Source organism: Megalopta genalis, unplaced genomic scaffold (assembly GCF_051020955.1).
Source record: "Megalopta genalis isolate 19385.01 unplaced genomic scaffold, iyMegGena1_principal scaffold0343, whole genome shotgun sequence".
Classification (NCBI taxonomy): domain Eukaryota; kingdom Metazoa; phylum Arthropoda; class Insecta; order Hymenoptera; family Halictidae; genus Megalopta; species Megalopta genalis.
The window spans coordinates 92,501-102,500 of NW_027476412.1; the positions used below are offsets into that span (position 1 = coordinate 92,501).

Here is a 10,000-nt window from a genome sequence, read left to right on the forward strand (position 1 = left end):
CGTGGCTGGGATCCGAGCTCGGTCCCGTGCCTTGGCCTCCCGCGGATCTTCCTTGCTGCGAGGCTTCCGTGGCGTTTCCCATCGGTGCGGTCGTCCTCTTCGGCCGCCATTCAACGCTCAGCTCAGAACTGGCACGGACTAGGGGAATCCGACTGTCTAATTAAAACAAAGCATTGCGATGGCCCCCACGGGTGTTGACGCAATGTGATTTCTGCCCAGTGCTCTGAATGTCAACGTGAAGAAATTCAAAAAAGCGCGGGTAAACGGCGGGAGTAACTATGACTCTCTTAAGGTAGCCAAATGCCTCGTCATCTAATTAGTGACGCGCATGAATGGATTAACGAGATTCCCATCTGTCCCTATCTACTGGACTCCGCTCTCAACCGCCGTGGTGAAAGGACGTGCGACAAGTCGCTCCGAAGTTAATCCGCGTCGTTTCGTAAACGGTAGTTAAAAGTGACGAAAATCAAAAATTTTTTGTATCAACGTGCAGTGTTTTTTACCAACAACAACCTTGTGCAGTTCATTTGTTGATTGTTTTAACGTTAAAAAAGTTATAAGCATAAACATTTACTTTAAATTGTTCGCGTCCGTAAATTTTGACTACCTGCGCCGTCCCGGATTACAAGGGTCGCCGGCCAGGTAACGGTACCGCTTAACGGTAAAAGTAACGGTTTCTCGGCCTGTAGTACATTCCTCCGCGAAAACTCCTTAGCAACCGTCCCTAGTTACGCGCAAATTTCTTGATACGTACATTATTTTTCACGTGTGAGTTTCCAAAAATCCGAAGAAAAAAATCCGTGTGCAACTCCTAGACGACCTGGACGCCAGCCCAGCAGCCAACCGCCAGCCGACAAACCCACCACCTCGCCAGCCGACCACAACAGACAGGATGGAAGCCGATACATCCGATACAGAGGGCTACATCAAAGTAAGTAAACGCAACAGAAAAAATAAACGTAGAATAGTCTCCGACGCAGAATTAGACTCTGACACCCCGCTAACCAACGTGCCCTCTCAAAAGCCCCCCAAAACCCGGAGAAAATCCGAAGCCCCTTCTCCGCCCCCGGTCACACCTGCCCCCAACAATCCGCAAAACAACAGCAGCAAGACGGCCGCCGTCACTCCCTCCCCCGATCTCACCGCGAACGAACTTCGCTTAAAATCCGAAAAGGTCTCAATGGCCTTATTGAACTTCTTAATGGACCAGGACAACGGTCTCTATCCCGAAGCATCGCAGTTTATCGCCAGTAAACTCGCGAAACTGCAAAGTATCCTTGGAGCGTCCCTCCTCCGCTGCAGTAACCTCGAGGGCCAAATCCACGCCATCACCTCCGAAAATAAAATGCAGCGCAAGACCCTCGAGACAGTCACTGAAAAGTGTCAAGTCTCGAAAGAACCCTCCCGACCCACCACCTACGCCGAAAGAGTCGGAGTCCGCTCCAAAACTGCGGCTCTTTCAAATTTAAAACAGAACCCTCCTAGCGCGATCACGATCCTTCCACAGGATCCCAAGGTCTTCGAATCCAGTGAGAAGACCAAGGAAGCAGTCCTGAAGCTCGTTTCCCCTTCCGAGAACAAATTGCAAATAAAGAGCATCAGGAGGATCCAGGGCAACGGGATCCTAGTCGAGTCCTCTAAAAATTCTGACCTAACCACCCTTCAAGGCAACGCGCAGTTGAAAGCTGCCGGCCTAATAGTAGGAGCCCCGCTAAAGAAAAATCCCAGAATAATATTGTACGACGTCCCGAAACTCGAGAGTGACGAAGCCACACTTAAGGCTATCGTCAACCAGAATCTCGACGGCCCCGAAAAATCTATTTCCCAACAGATCAAACTCGCATTTAAATCAGGCGACAAAAACAGAGATAGATGCAACTGGATTCTAGAAGTGTCTAAACAGGCCCGCGACATCCTCGTCAAGAAAGAGCGAGTCTACGTCGCATGGAATTGTTGCCGCGTCAACGATTACATCGCGGCGACCCGCTGTTACAAGTGCCACAGCTTCGGTCACACGACGAAATACTGCCGCGCCGAGAAAGACATTTGTGGTCATTGCGCCGAGCAAGACCACACTTTCAAAACATGCCCAAACAAGGCCAAACCGTCCTGCTGCCATAATTGCCAGAAAACCGGCAAACCCGCCACCCACTCTGTCACCCACAGCGAATGTCCGGCATACATCGCTGCTATAAATCAGGTCCTCGCTCGCACGGATTATGGTTTATAAACCTAACCACTCCCAATCCATGCCCACCCTTAAAATAGGCCAAGTATCCACTAGACGCAACACAAGTAGCACGCGAATCCTAAAAGTAGCACAAATAAACGCCGGAGGTTCTAAGACAGTAACTGACGAACTCAGACAGATAGCGACAAACAAAAAGATAGATATACTCTTGCTTCAGGAGCCCTACAGTAACGCGAACTCCATCCCAGGCTTCGGAATTACTACAAAAATCATAACCGACAAAAAACGCTTTTCAAAAATCTCTACCGCGGACAAAATTAAATCAGCAATAGTTATTTTCAACACCGAAATAGAAGCCCTTAAGATCGCACAAATAAGCAACACCCATTGCACATGCGTAGAAATCTGCACGAAAGACGACAGATTCTACATAATCAACGCGTATCTCCAATTTTGCGAAAACATAGACTCATACTTAGCCCACCTAGATAAAGCAATTACAACTCTCAAGGGGCATAAAATAATAATTAGCTTAGATTCAAACGCGAACTCCCCCCTCTGGTTCAGCAAACGCACAGATCCTCGAGGAGAGACAATGGAAGATTTCATCTCCCAACACAGACTCTTCGTAGTTAATAAGCCTTCCGCAACCTTCACATTCAACACACCTAGAGGAACTTCTAACATTGATCTCACTCTAGCGTGTGCAAACTCATTCGACAAAATCAGGTGTTGGTCGGTACATGACAGTACGACCACGAGCGACCACAGTCTAATAACCTATTCCATCCAACTATTCCACACTTCTAGCCGACCAGTCAGAACCAATAGGTTCAACGTTAAAAAAGCAGACTGGGACAAATTTCACCACTGTCTCTCCAACAAAACTACAAACGACCCGCCCCCCTTAGAAACCTCAACTCCAGAATCACTCGCCGCGAAAATAGAAAATAAAATCATAACAGCAGCAGAACAATCCATCCCGCAAAAAACACGCTTCCCGAAATCCGTCCCTTGGTGGACTCCGCAACTAAGCAAACTTAGAAAAGAGGTCACTGAGGCAAGACGTATCTATCAAAGAACAAAAACGAAATCGGTAAGGCAATCCTTAGGAGAGTCTTATCGAACCCTCCGAAATAAATATATATCAAAAATTAGATCCGCGAAACTCAAAAGCTGGAGAAACTTCGTCTCCAAGGAAGGAAACGAAAACGCATGGGGAATAACATACAAAATAGCAAACAAAAAACTAAAAGCAGACAAAGTATGCGAAAGTATACAAATACAAGGTGAACAAACAATCACACTACGCGACACAATAGACAAACTCTTAGCCCACCTAGTTCCAGACGATAACACGACCAACGAAACAAACAGACAAATTAACATCCGACTGGAGACGTCGTCACCTCCAGCCACGGAAAATTCTCCCCCATTCTTAAAAACAGACATAGCCACAATAGTAAAATCCCTTAAACCGAATAAAGCCCCCGGACACGACCGACTAGAAAACGTAATCATTAAGCGGGCCTGGACTACCCTACATGGGGAAATCACAGAACTGTTTAATGATTGCCTAACCCACGGCGTATTCCCAAAACAATGGAAGCGTGCTCAGATTCGTGTGCTACTTAAAGGAAAAGAGAAAGAGGAGAGCGATCCTAAGTCCTATAGGCCGATCTCTCTCCTCCCAGTCCTCGGCAAAATTCTGGAAAAGCTTATGGCCAATAAGATCCACTGCCTTCTGCACAACCATGAGCTCACCTCTGATAGACAATTCGGATTCAAACCCGGAAGGTCAACAGAGGACGCCATGGTTGAATTAAGAAAACATGTAACTTACTCTCGGAACAAATATATGATAGGTCTGCTCTTCGACATCTCAGGAGCTTTCGATTCGGTATGGTGGCCCAGCATCCTCTGGAACCTAAAAAATAGAAATTGTCCGCAAAATATATACAAAGTTATTCAAAGTTACCTCTCTGACCGAACAGCAGAGATAGTCACCTCTAGCTTCATATCCCGCAAATCAGTAAACAAAGGTTGCCCTCAAGGTTCTATCCTGGGACCCATGTTCTGGAACTTAATATTCGACGAACTTCTAAATCGCCTAAATAGTCTAGGACACAAAGTCATTGCTTACGCGGACGACCTAATAGTCCTCACTTCAGGAGACTCTAGATTACAGTTGGAAACAACTGCAAACTCCATCACAGCCACAATCTTAGAATGGTGTAGGGAACAAAAACTCCAAATTTCATCACAGAAATCAGAAATGATTCTGCTAAAAGGCTTTCTAGATATTAGAAGACCTCCCACAGTCAAGATCGGGAACAGCTCACTTAAAATGAAAAACTCCGTTAAATATCTCGGTGTCAAATTTGGCACAAGATTAAACATAACTCCTCACCTGCAACTAATATCAAATAAAAGCAAAATGATATTTCACGCTCTTGCTACAATTGCCAAAGCCAACTGGGGACTTAACCACAAGACCCTAGCTACTATTTACAACGGAGTCTTTGTTCCTATACTCACCTACGCCGCTGCTGCCTGGTCAGACAAGGTTAACAATTCACATCACATTAGACTCTTACACAAAACTCAAAGACATGCCCTTATCAGAGTTTCAAAATCATATAGAACAATCTCATACGATGCCCTAATGGTAATCACAGGCGCAATACCGATAGAACTACTCTTAGAGGAGAGAAGAGCAAAATACAATCTAAGCAGAAATCAAAATTTCAAAATCCGAAACTTAGAATTCACAACACTACAACCAACACCATCCATAGAAATAAAAAACAAACTGCAAAAAGACATCCGGGAGCAGACTCTCGATGCCTGGCAGGAAATTTGGACCAACTCAACAAAAGGCCAGATAACACATGAGTTTTTCGGGAACGTTCGCCAAAGACTTGAAGCAAACTGGGTGGTCCTAAACCACTACGTCGTACAACTTCTATCTGGTCACGGTAACATAAGGAACATATTAAAAAGCATGAAATCCTTAGAATCAGACATCTGCGATTGTGGGCGGGCGGACAATGTACATCACATTGTCTTCGACTGCCCACACCTACGCAAAGAAAGAGAAACCCTTATGGTAGCCGTCACCAGTACAGGCATAAACTGGCCTTGCCAGCTCAGAGAACTCGTTCTAGAAGACACATTCGGACACTTCACAAAATTCGCAATAGCAGTATTGAAATATAGAGAGAACATTACATTAGAAAACGTTAGTGGAACTTAGGATCAACCCAGACCCCGGTACAGCCGTCTAGACCACGCGGGCACTAACAACAGTTAGTGTGTCTAGACGTCTATAATCTCCACATGAGAAATCATGCGGACCCGCAAGAGACCGAGCCTCGCGCTGGTGACCCCGCCTCCTCGTGGCCCCCGCTGGAAACGTCGCGCTTTCAAGCCCATGGCTTGCCATGTACCTGCAAGCGCGACGGCTAAGCGGGTCACCTCCCACACGGGACGGTCTTCCCTCCGGATGAACCTTAAATGATGACGGAGGGGTTTTTCACAAGCACGACGCATGCATGCTCCAGATGCATGCGTACCCCCTTGTCCGTGGTTTCACTCACCCTAACACCGTCGGTATAGGCTAACCAAGCCTGGTACGACGAGCTAGCGCGTCGCGCTCATTAAAGCTCATTCACAATAGATGTCCCTATCTACTGACTCCGCTCTCAACCGCCGTGGTGAACGGACGTGCGACAAGTCGCTCCGAAGTTAATCCGCGTCGTTTCGTAAACGGTAGTTTGAAAGTGACGAAAATTAAAAATTTTTTGTACCAACGTGCAGTGCTTTTTACCGACAACAACCTTGTGCAGTTCATTTGCTAATTGTTTTAACGTTAAAAAAGTTATAAGCATAAACATTTACTTTAAATTGTTCGCGTCCGTAAATTTTGACTACCTGCGCCGTCCCGGATTACAAGGGTCGCCGGCCAGGTAACGGTACCGCTTAACGGTAAAAGTAACGGTTTCTCGGCCTGTAGTACATTCCTCCGCGAAAACTCCTTAGCAACCGTCCCTAGTTACGCGCAAATTTCTTGATACGTACATTATTTTTCACGTGTGAGTTTCCAAAAATCCGAAGAAAAAAATCCGTGTGCAACTCCTAGACGACCTGGACGCCAGCCCAGCAGCCAACCGCCAGCCGACAAACCCACCACCTCGCCAGCCGACCACAACAGACAGGATGGAAGCCGATACATCTGATACAGAGGGCTACATCAAAGTAAGTAAACGCAACAGAAAAAATAAACGTAGAATAGTCTCCGACGCAGAATTAGATTCTGACACCCCGCTAACCAACGTGCCCTCTCAAAAGCCCCCCAAAACCCGGAGAAAATCCGAAGCCCCTTCTCCGCCCCCGGTCACACCTGCCCCCAACAATCCGCAAAACAACAGCAGCAAGACGGCCGCCGTCACTCCCTCCCCCGATCTCACCGCGAACGAACTTCGCTTAAAATCCGAAAAGGTCTCAATGGCCTTATTGAACTTCTTAATGGACCAGGACAACGGTCTCTATCCCGAAGCATCGCAGTTTATCGCCAGTAAACTCGCGAAACTGCAAAGTATCCTTGGAGCGTCCCTCCTCCGCTGCAGTAACCTCGAGGGCCAAATCCACGCCATCACCTCCGAAAATAAAATGCAGCGCAAGACCCTCGAGACAGTCACTGAAAAGTGTCAAGTCTCGAAAGAACCCTCCCGACCCACCACCTACGCCGAAAGAGTCGGAGTCCGCTCCAAAACTGCGGCTCTTTCAAATTTAAAACAGAACCCTCCTAGCGCGATCACGATCCTTCCACAGGATCCCAAGGTCTTCGAATCCAGTGAGAAGACCAAGGAAGCAGTCCTGAAGCTCGTTTCCCCTTCCGAGAACAAATTGCAAATAAAGAGCATCAGGAGGATCCAGGGCAACGGGATCCTAGTCGAGTCCTCTAAAAATTCTGACCTAACCACCCTTCAAGGCAACGCGCAGTTGAAAGCTGCCGGCCTAATAGTAGGAGCCCCGCTAAAGAAAAATCCCAGAATAATATTGTACGACGTCCCGAAACTCGAGAGTGACGAAGCCACACTTAAGGCTATCGTCAACCAGAATCTCGACGGCCCCGAAAAATCTATTTCCCAACAGATCAAACTCGCATTTAAATCAGGCGACAAAAACAGAGATAGATGCAACTGGATTCTAGAAGTGTCTAAACAAGCCCGCGACATCCTCGTCAAGAAAGAGCGAGTCTACGTCGCATGGAATTGTTGCCGCGTCAACGATTACATCGCGGCGACCCGCTGTTACAAGTGCCACAGCTTCGGTCACACGACGAAATACTGCCGCGCCGAGAAAGACATTTGTGGTCATTGCGCCGAGCAAGACCACACTTTCAAAACATGCCCAAACAAGGCCAAACCGTCCTGCTGCCATAATTGCCAGAAAACCGGCAAACCCGCCACCCACTCTGTCACCCACAGCGAATGTCCGGCATACATCGCTGCTATAAATCAGGTCCTCGCTCGCACGGATTATGGTTTATAAACCTAACCACTCCCAATCCATGCCCACCCTTAAAATAGGCCAAGTATCCACTAGACGCAACACAAGTAGCACACGAATCCTAAAAGTAGCACAAATAAACGCCGGAGGTTCTAAGACAGTGACTGACGAACTCAGACAGATAGCGACAAACAAAAAGATAGATATACTCTTGCTTCAGGAGCCCTACAGTAACGCGAACTCCATCCCAGGCTTCGGAATTACTACAAAAATCATAACCGACAAAAAACGCTTTTCAAAAATCTCTACCGCGGACAAAATTAAATCAGCAATAGTTATTTTCAACACCGAAATAGAAGCCCTTAAGATCGCACAAATAAGCAACACCCATTGCACATGCGTAGAAATCTGCACGAAAGACGACAGATTCTACATAATCAACGCGTATCTCCAATTTTGCGAAAACATAGACTCATACTTAGCCCACCTAGATAAAGCAATTACAACTCTCAAGGGGCATAAAATAATAATTAGCTTAGATTCAAACGCGAACTCCCCCCTCTGGTTCAGCAAACGCACAGATCCTCGAGGAGAGACAATGGAAGATTTCATCTCCCAACACAGACTCTTCGTAGTTAATAAGCCTTCCGCAACCTTCACATTCAACACACCTAGAGGAACTTCTAACATTGATCTCACTCTAGCGTGTGCAAACTCATTCGACAAAATCAGGTGTTGGTCGGTACATGACAGTACGACCACGAGCGACCACAGTCTAATAACCTATTCCATCCAACTATTCCACACTTCTAGCCGACCAGTCAGAACCAATAGGTTCAACGTTAAAAAAGCAGACTGGGACAAATTTCACCACTGTCTCTCCAACAAAACTACAAACGACCCGCCCCCCTTAGAAACCTCAACTCCAGAATCACTCGCCGCGAAAATAGAAAATAAAATCATAACAGCAGCAGAACAATCCATCCCGCAAAAAACACGCTTCCCGAAATCCGTCCCTTGGTGGACTCCGCAACTAAGCAAACTTAGAAAAGAGGTCACTGAGGCAAGACGTATCTATCAAAGAACAAAAACGAAATCGGTAAGGCAATCCTTAGGAGAGTCTTATCGAACCCTCCGAAATAAATATATATCAAAAATTAGATCCGCGAAACTTAAAAGCTGGAGAAACTTCGTCTCCAAGGAAGGAAACGAAAACGCATGGGGAATAACATACAAAATAGCAAACAAAAAACTAAAAGCAGACAAAGTATGCGAAAGTATACAAATACAAGGTGAACAAACAATCACACTACGCGACACAATAGACAAACTCTTAGCCCACCTAGTTCCAGACGATAACACGACCAACGAAACAAACAGACAAATTAACATCCGACTGGAGACGTCGTCACCTCCAGCCACGGAAAATTCTCCCCCATTCTTAAAAACAGACATAGCCACAATAGTAAAATCCCTTAAACCGAATAAAGCCCCCGGACACGACCGACTAGAAAACGTAATCGTTAAGCGGGCCTGGACTACCCTACATGGGGAAATCACAGGACTGTTTAATGATTGCCTAACCCACGGCGTATTCCCAAAACAATGGAAGCGTGCTCAGATTCGTGTGCTACTTAAAGGAAAAGAGAAAGAGGAGAGCGATCCTAAGTCCTATAGGCCGATCTCTCTCCTCCCAGTCCTCGGCAAAATTCTGGAAAAGCTTATGGCCAATAAGATCCACTGCCTTCTGCACAACCATGAGCTCACCTCTGATAGACAATTCGGATTCAAACCCGGAAGGTCAACAGAGGACGCCATGGTTGAATTAAGAAAACATGTAACTTACTCTCGGAACAAATATATGATAGGTCTGCTCTTCGACATCTCAGGAGCTTTCGATTCGGTATGGTGGCCCAGCATCCTCTGGAACCTAAAAAATAGAAATTGTCCGCAAAATATATACAAAGTTATTCAAAGTTACCTCTCTGACCGAACAGCAGAGATAGTCACCTCTAGCTTCATATCCCGCAAATCAGTAAACAAAGGTTGCCCTCAAGGTTCTATCCTGGGACCCATGTTCTGGAACTTAATATTCGACGAACTTCTAAATCGCCTAAATAGTCTAGGCCACAAAGTCATTGCTTACGCGGACGACCTAATAGTCCTCACTTCAGGAGACTCCAGATTACAGTTGGAAACAACTGCAAACTCCATCACAGCCACAATCTTAGAATGGTGTAGGGAACAAAAACTCCAAATTTCATCACAGAAATCAGAAATGATTCTGCTAAAAGG

The 10,000-nt window shown here is 46.3% G+C and overlaps 1 pseudogene; it reads left to right on the forward strand.

Annotated features, from left to right (window-relative positions):
• Positions 1-412, forward strand: part of LOC143263157 (large subunit ribosomal RNA) — a 3,098-nt pseudogene extending 2,686 nt beyond the window's left edge.
• The last annotated feature ends 9,588 nt before the right edge of the window (positions 413-10,000 follow it).